General features: G+C 37.3%; 1 protein-coding gene across 4 annotated transcripts in view; it reads left to right on the plus strand.

The window, feature by feature from the left end:
• Window positions 1–13,479, plus strand: part of AKAP6 (A-kinase anchoring protein 6) — a 657,364-nt gene extending 643,885 nt beyond the window's left edge. For all 4 annotated transcript variants that reach the window (XM_055555598.1, XM_055555599.1, XM_055555600.1 and 1 more), the window contains one exon: window positions 13,202–13,479. The gene's annotated coding sequence lies outside the window, so the exon portion shown is untranslated. The remainder of the gene's footprint in view (window positions 1–13,201) is intronic.
• The last annotated feature ends 2,088 nt before the right edge of the window (window positions 13,480–15,567 follow it).

A 15,567-nucleotide genomic window follows, 5' to 3' on the forward strand; every position in this document is an offset into this window, starting at 1 on the left:
AATATCCATTCAAATTTTTGGCCCATTTTTAATTAGGTTGTTGTTTTTGATGTTGAATTGTAGAGCAAAGTGTATACAAAAACATAGAAGAAAAACATTAGTGACTTTGGCTTATGCAAAGATTTCTTAAATAAGACAAAAAAAAAAGTAGAAGTTATACTAGAAAACATTGATTAAATGAACAGCAAATTAAAAAACCTTTGTTCTTTGAAAGACAGTTAAGAAAATTAAAGATAAGTCACAGGCTAAAAAAATATTTGCAATACATATCTAATGCAAAACTTGTATTCAGAATATATAAAGAACTCTGATGACTAAGAAATTAAGAAAACCTAATTTTAAGAGGAGAGGGTTGTGATGGTGCAAAAGACTTAATGAGATACTTCAAAAGAGAAGATATACAGATACAAATAAACACATGCAAAGGTTTATCAGGCATCAGGAAAGTAGAAATTAAAACTATAAGATACCACTTCATAGTCACTATAATGATTAAAATTAAAAGATCTGACAATACCAAATACGGGCAAATGTGCAGAATAACTGGAACTCTCACATTTTGCTGGTGAAAATATATGTTCACAATTTCTTAAACCTACAGCCACCTCGTAGACCAGCATTTCCACCTCTAAGTATTTGGCCAAGATAAATGAAACATTTTCCACAAAATGACTTGTTTATAGCAGCTTTACTCGTGATAAACAAATCTAAAAACAACATAAATATTCAACAGGAAAATGGAAAGGCACATTGTCTAGTAATACAATAAAATAATTATATAAAAAATGAACTATTCACACACATAACATGATGATACTCAAAAACATGTTTAGTGAAATGTCAGATATAAAAGATAACACATTTTAGGATTCCATTTATGTGACCTTCAAGATTAACCAAAACTATTTTCCGGTAATAAATAACTAAAACAGCCATTGCCTCTGGTGGGTTGAAGATTGAGTAAGAGGGATATGGGACTTTTTGAAGATGATGAAAGTTTTCTTCTGATGGACATGGAGATATGCTGCCCCTTCAAGAAAGACCTTCTTGTCTCAGCGGCTGGGAGTGTTGTCAGTGAAGAGTGTTTAGCTGTCAGCCCTTTCTCAGATTGTTTCATCTATAGAGACCCACCTCAGGCAGGGTCATTCCCTTATGGGGATGATCCACAATCAATGACTAATCAAGATATAAGTTAAAGGTCTGGCCCTGTGGTCCAATATGAAGCAAGCCCTTTGGGCCACCCAGCTTCAGAGCTCCCCCTGGGGTGGGCTGAGACTGTTCTCCCTGCTTTGCAGCAGAAGTGTGGCATGGTTCCATTATTGGTGGAAAAGACTATTCTTTCCCCATTAAATTGTCTTGATACCTTTGTAAAAAATCAATTAAACATACACTGAACAGTTTATTTCCATATTCTCAATTCTATCCCATGGATCCTTATGGCAGTCATCCTACTGTTTTGATTATAGTAGTTTTGTAGTAAGGTTTGAAACCACTGTGAGACTTCCAATGTTTTTCTTCTTTTTCAAGACTGTTTTCAGTGATTAGTCTCTTGCATTTTATATGTTTTAATTGCTTTGTCAATTTCTCAGAAAGCAATGAAGGCATATGGGAACTTGATGGAGATTACAGTGACTCTGTAGATAAATTTTGGGAATAATGCTATCTTAAGAATCTTGTCTCTCAATCTGTGAACATGGATGTCTTTCTATTTATTTAGGTTTTTAATTTCTTTTAATTATTGCATAGTTTTCAATGTATACATCTTGCACTTTTTTGTTAAATTCTCTTCTAAATATTTTACTCTTCCTGATGATATTGTAAATTAAATAATTTTCTCAATTTAATTTTCAAATTTTTATTGCAAACATATAGAAATACTGATCTTTATATATTGATCCCATATTCCACAACCTTGTTGAATTCTTTTATTCTAATAGTTTTGTGCATGTGTAGATTCTTTAGGATTTTCTATATGCAAGTTCATGTCATCTCTGAATAGATTGTTTTATTTCTTCCTTTGTAATATGAATGATGTTCCTTCCTCCTTTCCTCTCCTTTCTTCCTTCTTCTGTTCCTCACTTCTTTTCTTTCTTTCTTGACTAAGTTTCCTGGCTAGAACATCTAGTAAAATGTTGAATAGAAGTGGCAAGAGAAGACATTCCTGTCTTGTTTCTTATTTTCAGAAAAAAACATTCAATCTTTCATCATTAAGTATGATGTTACCTGTGGATTTTTAATAGATGGCCCTTGTCAGGCTGGGGAAGTTTTCCCTCCTATTCTTGGTTTGTTGAATTTATTTTCATAAGAAAGAGTTGGATTTTGTCAAATGCCTATACTGAGTTTATTGAGATGATCTTATGCTTTTTGCCCATGATTCTGTTAATATGGTATATTTTATTGGTTGATTTTTATATGTTAAAACAACCCTGCATTTCTAGGATAAATCCCACTTGCCTATGGTGTATAATCCTTTTATACACTGCCAAATTCAGTTTGCTAGTATTTTGCTGAAAATTTTTGCACTTATATCCATAAAGAATATTGGTCTACAGTTTTCATTTCTTGTGATTTCTTTGCCTAGTTTTGGAATCAAGGCAATGCTTGTTTCATAGAATGAGATCTGAGTACTCAGTTTTTGGAAGAGTTTGTGGACAGTTGATCTTTTTTTCTGCTTGTTTGGTGGAATATTCAGTGTCACTATCTGAGCCTTCTCTGTGGGAAATTTTTATTATCATTATTACTAATTTAATGTCTACTTACTAGAGCTCTATTGAAATTTTCTGTTTCTTCTTGTCAGTTTTGGTAGTTTGCATTCTTTCTAAGAATTTGTTCATTCATCTAGATTATATCATTTGTTGACATGTATCATGTTACTTGGAGAAGGCAATGGCACCCCACTCCAGTACTCTTGCCTGGAAAATCCCATGGACGGAGGAGCATGGTAGGCTGCAGTCCATGGGGTCGCTAAGTCGGACATGACTGAGCAATTTCCCTTTCACTTTTCACTTTCATGCATTGGAGAAGGAAATGGCAACCCACTCCAGTGTTCTTGCCTGGAGAATCCCAGGGATGGGGGAGCCTGGTGGGCTACCGTCTATGGGGTCGCACAGAGTTGGACACGACTGATGCGACTTAGCAGCAGCAGCAGCAGCATCATGTAACTACCTATAATTCTTTTTATTTTTATAAGTTTGCTAGTGATATATCCTTTTTCATTCTTATACTTAGTCATTTGAGTCTTCTGTTTTTATTCTTGCCAAACCAAATATTAATTGAAAAAGCAGAGTGAATGATTTCTCAAATACTACGCATCAGTGTTACATTCTAAACCATAAAACTAAAAATTTTATTGATATTATTTACAGTAAGGTCTTAAAATCTTTGAGATACTGGTTTCCTCTGGGGAAAGATGGGGAGAGTAGGAGATTCAAATATATCTGTAGTTTAAATCTTTAAAAATATACTTTTAACATTTATTAAATAAAGGTGGTAGGTAAGATAAAATTACCTTATTCTATATGTCATTATGTAAAACTGGATCATGTTAAGTTCCTTGCTTAAAACTTCTCACTGGATATACTGAAATACATGCTGCTTGTGTGTGTATGTTAGTCACTCAGTCGTGTCTGACTCTTTGTGACCCCATGGACTGTAGCCCACCAGGCTCCTCCATCCATGGAATTCTCCAAGCAAGAACACTGGAGTGGGTTGCCATTTCCTTCTTCAACATGCTGCTTAGTACAATTCAAATTTTCTACCTCGGGTCCTCCCTGATCAAACTCTTATACCTCTAACACCCTGCCTTATGCTGTTCTCCTCTTTCCTTGTTAAAACACAGCCAGCCTGGGCTGTCCATACTTTTTCAGCTCAGGTTTCCTCGGCCTCCGTCATTTCTGCTCCTTTAACTTTCAGCTTAAATGTCACTTAGTGCAGCCATTTCTGCATATTCAGCATTCCCACACATTTCTTATCTTTTTGTTATATAATCATTTTCATTTCCCGTCTGCCTTCCTCACTGTGCTGTAAGCTCTAGCCAGAAGCTAGTTTGCACTTCTCTGTTCACAGCCTCTAGCATGATGACTTTTGTATACATGGGCTTGCTGGATATAGTCAGAGATTGTGAATCTGCAACCATAACTTTAGTATCTTAGATATGTCACATATCTCTATTTTCTCTAAACTCAACCTTAAGCCCTAACCTTGCAGGGATGATAGGAAATGCAGCATTAATCAACATTGATGGTTGGATGGGAGGAGAGGGTATGCTCACCAGAGTCCTCAGCTGTGGGACCCCCAAGTCACCACTAGTTACCCCACTACACACTCATGCATGGTCTTCTACATCCCCTGGCCCCAAACAATGCTCATCTTTGCAGACACCGCTATCTCTTCCCTTCTACTCTGCTGCTGCTAAGTTGCTTCAGTAGTGTCCAACTCTGTGCAACCCCATAGACAGCAGCCCACCAGGCTCCACCGTTGGGATTCTCCAGGCAAGAACACTGGAGTGGGTTGCCATTTCCTTCTCCAATGCATGAAAGTGAAAAGTGAAAGTGAAGTTACTCAGTCGTGTCCAACTCTTAGTGACCCCATGGACTGCAGCATACCAGGCTCCTCTGTCCATGGGATTTTCCAGGCAAGAGTACTGGATTTGGGTGCCATTGCCTTCTCCACCCTTCTACTCTAGGACACCTAAAATAATTTCTTCAATGATACGACATTTTTGCAAAAGAGCATTCACTTCAAATTCTTCCCTGAGGTTACCTAAAAAAGGGTTGATGGAGAAATAGAGGGGAAAATATAGATTAATACCTCAGTGAACTATTTTTCCACAGGGAAAAAGAAATGACTGACAATGAATGAGTGTAACATCATTGCTAAGGCTGTTTATTATTATTGCAGCCACTTGTTATCTCTACCACCATTATATTTACATATCTACTTCTCACACAATCTTTCATTACTTCCTATTACTCTTAGTGTAAAGATCAAAACCTTAGCAAGACATGCAAGATACGATGTGATCTAATCCCAAGCCTTTTCTCCAGTTTCACTCCTCTTAATTCTATGGCTGCTGCTGCTACTGCTAAGTCACTTCAGTTGTGTCCAACTCTGTGCAACCCCGTAGACGGCAGCCCACCAGGCTCCCCCATCCCTGGGATTCTCCAGGCAAGAATACTGGAGTGGGTTGCCATTTCCTTCTCCAATACATGAAAATGAAAAGTGAAAGTGAAGTGGCTCAGTCATGTCTGACCCTCAGCGACCCCATGGACTGCAGCCTTCCAGGCTCCTCCATCCATGGGTTTTTCCAGGCAAGAGTACTGGAGTGGGGTGCCATTGCCTTCTCTGTAACTCTATAGCAGTAGTTTGGAATTTGGGCTATGCATTAGAATCACCAGAGGGACTGTAGAAAACATATACCATAGGCTGCCCTCATCCCAGAATTCCTGTATCTAAGTCTGTGGTGGGGTCCAGGCCATCATATCTTTTAAAGCTCCCCTAGTCAAGGTTGGTAGTCAGAGCTGGGAACCATTCCTTCATTCTCTGGCTACAGGGGCCTTTTTTCTTACTTCAAAAAGTAAGATGATTCTTCCCAATTTTTCAAACTAGGTTGGCAAACTGGAATTCACTTCTAGCTTTATCCATCATGAATGACGGACCAGTATTCTTCATATTTTAGTCAAGCTATTTTCCTCAGGGAAGTCTTCCTGGAGCCACCACATGGGGTCAGGTCCCCTGTTCTATGCTCTCATTGCATCCAATGCATTTGCTTCAGACTGCTTATCATGGTTTGTGGACTTCCCTGGTGTCTCAGATGGTAACGCATCTGCTTACAATGCAGAAGACCCAGGTTTGATTCCTGGGTTGAGAACATCTCCTGGAGAAGGGACTTCTCCAGTATTTTTTCCTGGAGAATCCCATGGACAGGAGAGACCAGTGGGCTACAGCCCACAGGGTCGCAAAGAGCTGGACATGACTGAATGAGTAACACTTCATACAACTTCATCATGGTTTGTAATTATTCTTTCATGTGACTTTTAAAAAATTAATGTCTGTCTCCCATATTACACTGTAAGCCCTATGAGGGAAGAGAATGCTGTATAATTGCTGATAATTATATCCAGAGTTTAGGGCATTGTAGAGAAGTAAAAATTTGTAGAATGAGAAAGTGCAAATGAACAAATGAGTAATCGAATGAATATAGAAATCTGTGAACATTATACTAGGTGTAAATGATCAAGCATATAGTATACTCGATGGAGAAGGAAGTGGCAACCCACTCCAGTACTCTTGCCTGGAAAATCCCATGGATGGAGGAGCCTGGTAGGCTGCAGTCCATGGGGTCACTGGGGGTTGGACGCGACTGAGCAACTTCACTTTCACTTTTCACTTTCATGCATTGGAGAAGGAAATGGCAACCCACTCCAGTATTCTTGCCTGGAGAATCCCATGGACGGGGGAGCCTGGTGGGCTGCCGTCTGTGGGGTCACACAGAGTCGGACACAACTGAAGTGACTTAGCAGCAGCATAGTATACTCTCTCTTTTTTTATGAAATTTGGAATATCTTGAAAATACTTTAATAAACGATAAATTAATGTGCCTGGCTTTAAAATATTTTGTTTGTGATTTTTAACATCTACACCAAACAGCATTCATGAATAGTTACAGAATTAATGAGAAATATGTGATATTTTAGTAATTTTAATTTTCCAACTTGAATAAAGAAAATTTAGTCATGTGAGAAAACAAAGGGTATGTCACTGAATGAGGTAACAAATAACTTCCAAAGCCTTACAAACTACAATATTTGTACCTAGATGCAAAAGTCATCTCTACAATACCAAAAACATGTCAAAACAAAATTAGAGTATCCTCTCCAGGAATTTTTTAGGAGATAGAAACAGATTCTGGATTCTATAACACTGTTTTGATCATTTATTTACTAAAAAAAAAAAAAAAAAACTCAGTTCCGATGTACTGTGGTTTTTCAGTGAAGTCCTGCTTAGTTTGAAGCATTTCTTTTAGAATATTATAGACTTGTCCCCCAAAATTCTTGATTAAAAAAACTATAGAGTTTTACACCAATAACTTTTACTTTTCTCTTTAAATGTGTTAGTATTAAAGGACTTTAGTTTATCATTTAAATTCTAAGTATGAAAAATATTTAGTTCTATTTCTCAAAGTTGAAGAACTTTTACTTCTGTCTTTAAAATGTGTTCATATTAAAGGACTATAGTTTATCATTTAAATTCTAAGTATGAAAAATATTTAGTTCTATTTCTCAAAGTTGAAGAACTGCCTAGATGATAAAAAATTATAATTTATAAGCTTGACTCATTATTTACTTCTCAGAATGCTTTCTTGTCATTAGCCATCTAATTGCCTTCATATGTGACTTCTCTAATTGAAATGCCTATGGTGGTTATATTAGAATATATAAGATACTAATTTGGTTTCTTTTAAAGATTATGTCTGAGTATCTCAGCTCTCTATTGCACAGATACAAGTATTAATATATATGTCACTATTTCACATTTAAGGAAAAGTAATATTCACAAAGTCCTTAAGCAGCTGTTTCTAATGTTCTGCTCTGTGAGTTGTGTTGATTAGTGGCACGTGGTATGATGATTGCACCCAGTTCAGAAGGGAGCCAGTCAGAGGCACTCACTGAGCTCAGAACACTTGTCTCTATTGTGAATGTTCCTGTTAACATTTCGTAAACCCTTAGGACAGCTTTTCAGCCTTTAGGTGACCATTGAAATGGTCAACCTGCTTGCATTTGTAGAAGATGTTTTAAGCAATACTTATGAAGCAAACATCATTGAGCATCTATTGTATGCCGGACACCACGTAGAGGCCTGGAAAAGCAAAGGTAAATGCATTCAATGCTTTCAGCAAACAAACAAACAAAAAAAAGGTTATTTGCATCACTTAACTGTTGGGATTTTTGTTGCTAAAGAGTTTGTGTTTACCTAAATGACACTTTTTTAGTAGAAGGAAGACAATTACATTTGTTGGCCACCCACTCAGTGCCAGGTATTTCACACACATTAGCAAATTCAATTCTATGCCTCAAAACAAACCTCTGGGATTAGAGTTATTTTAGCTTTATTTTGCAGATGGGAAAACAGTGGCTTGGAAGGCTGGAATCACTTCCCCTTGAGTGAGTGACAGAACTTTACCATGTTAACCACGGCAGGAAAGCCTCTGGAAACTAAGAACTCAGTAGAAATGGGTGAAGTTGGGTCCACATTTCTCTTGCTGAAGGATTGCTCATTAGAAGAGCAAAACAAAATGTCACTAAGAATACTGGAGGGAGGGAGGTTGGAAGAGTGGCACAAAGGGGGAAATAGGTGCTTTTGCAAATGGCAGCAGGCTAAGTTTGAAAATGAGACTACCCTTTCCAGATGCTCCACATTACTAAATTGCTCTCCAACCTCCCCTCTGAGACGATGAGCTTTAACACAGCAGTTCTTTTGTATTACAAGCATGACACCCATTTTTCTGCTACTCGTACAGAGTCGCTTAACAATGAAGCGATGCAAATATTTGTCTCCAGGTGCTAGGCACACTGTATTTCAAGCTAAGATCCAAGAATAGTAGCTTACAAGCCACCTCTAATGGTACCGCGCGTCTTTGCCTCAATCTATATTCACATCAGTTCCATTTTCAAATGAGTCAAATGGGAAGCTGAAGTTAGCCAGTCAGAGCTTAACACCTCTGATTTATGGTCAGAAGTATCTTAATAGGATCATTCATTTTCCTTTGCTCGTTCAGAACATCTGATGTTACAAGTTTCTAGAAATGTTCGTGTATCCTCTGGTTCTGCAAAAATATAATCTTTATCTCCAAAAGTGACCTTCAAATGAGCAGGAAATGAAAGCCAGCCGTTCTCTCTCAGTCACCTTGCCTTGCTTTATTGATGTGTCATAATGGAAATCTTGAGAGCCAGAAATCTCAGAATTATTATGATATTTTAATCTTTTTAGGTTAAGTGTAAATTTGAAGGTGTAGGGCAAAAAGCATTAGTTTAGGCCTGGCTCTATGAAGTATCTCTTTCTTGCCCTTTTTCTCCTTGTTCAGTTGCTTTAGAGAGGATGTCTCTTCTGCAGATGGCAGTGTTTGGGCTTTTGTGAACCTGGTCTTCTACTTTTTATAACTTCATAAGTGACTTGATTTATGAAATTGGTTGGAACAACTCTGAACTGACCCTGAGGCCCTTGCCCCACCCTCCCCTGAATTGTCCCTGCCCCTCCTTACTCACCTGAGCTGCTCAGCTCTAGTTCTTTGTTTCCACTACATATTTTTAAAATACTCGTAAACAAACCTACCCCCAGTCTGGTACTAGTCTCCATTCACACAGAGAACCTATTTGAACACATGCTTTGTTTAGTGTGAGACCGTGCGTGTCAGGACACAGCATTCAGCTTTCTAAGTAGTACAGGCTTGTCAATGATCTTGCTCCAAAAAGCTAAAATCTTGCTGTTCTACTTCTTAAGCGTGAGCTCCTCATCCCAAACTGTCAGAGTTTGTACAACACATATCCCTAAAAGTGGTATTCTAGAATATTCTGTTGTTGGGATGAACTCTTAGTAATGGTACTTACCTAGGGTAATCATTTATTCTCCTGAAGCAGAAATAATCACTGACTACTTGATTCTAAATGCATCTAAAGGGCATTTAAAAAATTAGGGTGAATTAGTGAATTTCCAGGGCTGCTCTAGTCAGTATAAAATTAACACTTCTAACATGACAATTTCTGTTTTAGCTCTAAGATCATCCCCAAGCAATTGGTTTTAACTGTGCATCGAACTCATCTGGGATTACCAGATATTTTTAATGTATTCTCTCACCTCAAACCTACTTTAGAAAAAAAAAATTGTGTTGATATTATGTTAATTGCTGAATTAATAAATTCTCTTTGTAAAAAAAAATCAAATGTAGTAATGTACAAAATGAAAAGAAAAAGCTGTTTCTTGACAATCTCCATAGATAACCATTTTAGAGTTTAACATGCCTCCTTCCAAGTCTTCCACAGAAAAATAGATGTATAGATACGATATTCAAATATATTTAATAAATACATATCAAATGTATATTACTATCCTAATATTTGTAAAATGTCCTCAGTTTTATAGTTTTCAACCTTTTTCTGAAGGCTGCAGAGTGTGGCTATAACACCAGAAGGCCTGTCTTAAAAGTAGGGAGCTGACATCCCAGCTATATGATTGGCCCATATGGAATGGACTGTACCTTGGACACATTACATTTTAAGGCCTCAAGGAGATATTTTATGATCAGATTGAACAGACCACATACTCTTTCCTTTAGGGAGGCCATAAAATTCCCAGCTTATGGGAGCAGATCTTGTGCTCAAGTATGCAATTTTCTATTTTAAGCTTGATTTTTCTTTTATTAAGATCTGTCAATGGTACTTTGGTTAAGTTCCCTCCTGTGGCGAAATACTCTTTCCCTACATATTTGTTTTTCTAATCATGTGGTTTTTTAAGAAGATGGACTTCCCATCTAAGAGACTATAATAAGCATTCTTTTGTTGCTGAAAAGATCTAGCTGAGTTAATGAGATGGCTAACATAAAAAGATGAGGCCAAAATGTTTGTGAGAGCTCAAAAATAATCATAAAGCCAATGAGAAGTTTCTGCAGAGTAGAAAAAAATACCTTTTCTAACTGATAATGAACTGAAAGGAAAAGAGTCTGTTTCCGTCTTTTACCGACAAGCAAAGGAAGAATGTAGGGGAGGTGCCTCAATTATGCCTCAGTTACTAAGGCATAAAAATCAAGTCCAAGCAGAAGAGTAAATTCTGGACTTTCTTTTTCAGATAAATTTTACCAACTGAGAGACGAGTCATGAATGAAAGTATTTGAGTTTTATTTTCTCTCGGCAGTGTCCTTATATGAGATGTTTTGTCCCACAAAAGTAGGATTTCAAAATTTTCATTCCTCTTAGTGTATAGTTGTCCCATCCAGATGGCTCAGTCATCCCTTTTGCTGGTTAGAAACCTGCAGTGCAAGATAGCCATGTTACAGCTTTTTTACTGTCTCTTTTCTATTTAATTTCTATTGACTATAATCTTACAGCATCAGAATCAGCTGCTTGCCTTCTCATTGTTAATGTCTACTAGAATCGGTCAAGTTTCTCACTTTCCCATAAATAGGGACATAACAAGAATCTGGTCTAGTTTGGCTTTCTCTTTTCTTCTCTCTTCAAAATCACAGTCAATGGTCAGCAGTTTACTCTCACATAAATCTTGTTATTGTTTATACCAGCTCACCCTTTCTAATGTTATTAGAACCATGGTGGACAGAGACCCCAGAGATCTGCTTATCTTAATGCTCTAAAACTGCACCACTTTTATGACAATAGTAAAGCCTTGAGCTGTCACTTTACCCCCATGACTGTTACTCACCGTGATTACTGGCATTTCTTTCTTGCTCAGCCCTCCTGCTCCCATCCGCCATTTGGTTGCTTAGAGAAAAGTATTTGGAACAAATAAGGTAAAAGACTAATGATTAGCAATCCCCAGTTGAGCTGTATAAACTGTGGCTTCCTTGATAGAACTTATATCCTGTTTGATAATGTGCATGTCCCTTCCTGAGAACTCAGCCCATTTTGCTGGGATTGGGGGGAATGTTTAAGGGAGCTCTGAGAACAAGAGGGCTAAAGAAATGCATGGCCTTCTGCACACTAACAAGGAACCAGCCTTGTTCAGCCATGATCCTGCAGAGGCCAAGTGGCAGTTTGACCCAGCAGACCTGGATTCAAGGCTGAATTCAACTGCCCTTGGTTGCAAGGTTCAAGGAAGATATTAGGTTCTTTGCTGTTTAGTTCCCTCCCAGGAAACATCACATCTACCTCACAAAGCTGCTATGAGGATCAAATGAAATGATGTATGTGGATGGGTATCGTAAACTTGTGATCACACCATAAATATTCAAGGTATAAACTTGTTGATTAAGAGAAAGAAAGGTTTGATGTGCAAAAGAACAAAAATTCACCTGCTCAGGTGTTTAAAAATCACAATCAAATGGCCCATCAGTTTTTGAATTTAAAGACTGATATTTTAGAGTATATGTCTACAAAATTGAAACTTCAATTTTCTTTTTCTTTCTTTCTTTTTTTTTTGGTTTTCACAGTGTTGTAGAATCAGAAGGTATTGTTATCCTCATTTTACAAATGAGGACATTGGTACAGGAAAATTATGTCACTTGCCCCAGGCCCCTTATTACTTGGAATCAAAAGCTTTCTGATTTTGACAGCCTAGATATTTGTCTCACAGCCTCCAGAGAAAGGAGAGGATTTATGTGGGAAGTTCATCCTCAGAAAGGTTACATGTTCTCTAATGTGTGTTCATTTTACATGAACATTTGTTCCATCCCAGAACTGTACTAACTGTATATTACATTTTATTCTGCATTTTCCTATTAAAATAAATCTGTTTTTAAAAAACCTCATTGTAAAAATACATTGAGAAACAGGGTTTATAAATAGAGAAAATAGGGTAGAGAAACTTCTTAAGTGCCTGCATCAGCCATACATCTTTATGATGAAAGCTCCCTTTTTCCATTTTCTTCTCTACAAGTATAAAATGTGTAAGACAGAGTTTTAGAGGTTTATTTGAACATTGTGGGATAGTGAAGGTGGTGTTAGAATGATCCTTTCTGTTGAGTCATAGAAGAACAGAGAGTTAAAATCTACTGCCTTGCTTACCCAAAAGGATATTTTTTTAAATCTTCACATTTAAAAAGGCACTACTTAGAGCAATGCTTTGGCTCATTCTTTGACAAGTAAGCTTATGTATGAACAAAATAACAATGTGCAGAATGAATGAGATGAATACTCTATAGAGAGGATATGTCTGGGAATTTCTAGGCGTTTTGATCTCTGAACCTTTTGAGGAAATTACTTAGCCTAACTTCAGTTTCTCAAAAAATATGGCAAACAATTGACCTCAGAAGAATAATCCCAGAAGATCTCAGTTTACAAATGGGTTAGAAAATAACAGTTACTACACAAGTCATTTGTTTGAAATTTGAAATTTACTTCATTCCTGGCAATATTTCTTTGAAATACAATTTGGTTCCCCATCTAGTCTGGAAAAACTTCACCCATGTGAATCAGGAACCCTAGGTCATTGCCCGAACAACAGTCACTCTAACATCTCATGTATTTCCTTGTTCCAGTGGCATGAAGATCAGAGGAAACAGCTTCAGAGGACAGGGACTTCTTGCAGGAGCAGATGGATGGTGATGTTTGAGATCTAGAGACTTCTCTCTTATTATCTTTCTCAAACAAAGAATTCCTCTAAATAAGTTGCTTCCCAGATGTGACGGGGAATGAAGGGGCATTTCCTTAGGAACTATGGGTTTCCGTTGTGCTTCCTCTGAAACTTTTCTTGCATGTAGTTTTCTTTTTTTTTCCTTCTTTTTAAAAAAATTTATTGAAGTATGGTTGATTTTCAATATTGTGTTTAATTTCTGCTTTATAGCAAAGTGACTCAATTATACATGTATATATATTCTTTTATTTATTTAATTTATTTATTTGGCCACACTGGGTCTTAGTTGTGTCATGAGGGATCTTTTTTAGTTGCAGTACATGTACTATTGAAGGCAGGAGGAGAAGGGGAAGACAGAGGATGAGGTGGCTGGATGGCATCACCGACTCGATGGACATGAGTTTGAGTAAACTCCAGGAGCTGACGATGGACAGGGGTGCATGGCATGCTGCAGTCCATGGGTCACAAAGAGTTGGACATGACTGAGCAACTGAACTGAACTGTGTACTATCAGCTGTGACATGTGGGATCTAGTTCCCTGACCAGGGATTGAACCCAGGTCCCCTGTATTGGGAGCACATAGTCTTAGCCACTGGACCACCAGAGAAGTCCCTATATATTCTTTTTCATATTCTTTCCCATTATGATTTATTACAGGATATTGAATATAGTTCCCTGTGCTGTACAGTAGGACCTTGTTGTTGATCCATCCTGTATATAGTAATTTGCATCTGCTAACCCCAGACTCCCAGTCTGCATGTATATTTCTTAAGTCTAGAATTTATGACTCAAATAATCATTGTTGGGATGCCTAATTCCCTTGCACACAGGGCATGTGTGTGCAAATGAACGTGTTGAAAACTCATCTGCCCAAAATCTGTCATGACAATTTAGTCCCTCACAAAGTTATTATTTCCAAAATAGAATCAATGTCTTCAGGCTTTAAGATGGCCATTAAAAAGCTGGTTGTACGCTGTATAGTCAAAAAAAGTATCAAATTTGAATTGGGAAATAAACTTTCATCTTGCATTTTGGATAGAAAAATTATACCATTGAATATCTTCTACAAATTCTTTGTATTTAAAGAAAGGTAAACATATTCACAAGCTAACTTAGATGTTATGAAGATTTACTTTCAGCAGATGGTTCCTAAGAGAGGATAAATTAAAATTTACTGGTCTCCAAATGGATATGTAAAGTTAAACATTGGTTTCAGGTAACCTTTTAGTAAAAAACTAAAACTTTAAAGATTAGCTCAAATATCTGAGTGAAAATAAGGCCTTATATTCAACCCCAGCACTGTCTGTTGATCAAAGACCATGATATGATACCTAAACTAAAAAGGAAATTGATTCCTATGGCAATAGTAGAATGAATGATTCCTATTATGAGGTGATTATCCTATGCTTGACTTGTAATATGTGCCATTACATCCGTGTTATCTTTGCTCTTAGCCCGCCAGTATGTGCAAGCTGGGTTCTGCTCAGTCTCTGGGATGACTTCAGAGGAGGTGGGGGAGGTAGGGCACATGGCCACATATGAAATGTTCTTATCCCAACATTCGGATCTTTGTGTTTCAAAGTATTAACCAGATTACAGGTCATAATCTGTAAAAGCTCCCCTGCTAGTGCCCTGCTTGACTTCTTTCCAGATGAAATCGCTTCAAACAAATCCTGGATCACAAAGATACTCTGTTTTGTGTCTGGAGCCCAAGAAGGAAAAAAAAATTGCATATAGAAAGACAAGTATCCGCCAAGGGTAAAGAGCTAGATTGATGAGGTTCTGCGTTTATCACCTCTGGAAAAAAAATTGTTCCTGTAAAAGAAGCCAATTGCAACATTTAGGATGAAGTAATTCATCTAGTGATTCTTCTTCCATTTGAACTTTTCATTTCCTTGTGCTTTTTTATGGATGCCCAGTTTGAATGTGTCTAGATAAGGACATGACTTATTTATTGGCACTAAGAGCTTTTTATAAATTTAATGTAATTTATGGATTTTTAATAATCCCTCTAATAGTTTCTTTACATGAATTACCACTTTTTTTAAAAGCCAAATTTAATTTGCTTTATGACAGCAAATGAGTGAAAGAGAAAATTGGGGTTTAAATAAAAAGTTATCCCACTTGGCAGTCCAAACTCATCCTTTGACTCATAAAACACTACCAATAGGGATACCCTATTACTTTTAAGGAGTTTGTGAAATGGACAGAATTCAGTTGTGCCTGTTCATTCTCTCAGCATGCAGACAGGGTATTTAGGGGGAAACACTC

The sequence above is a fragment of the Bubalus kerabau genome, chromosome 19, assembly GCF_029407905.1.
Source record: "Bubalus kerabau isolate K-KA32 ecotype Philippines breed swamp buffalo chromosome 19, PCC_UOA_SB_1v2, whole genome shotgun sequence".
Lineage (NCBI taxonomy): Eukaryota > Metazoa > Chordata > Mammalia > Artiodactyla > Bovidae > Bubalus > Bubalus kerabau.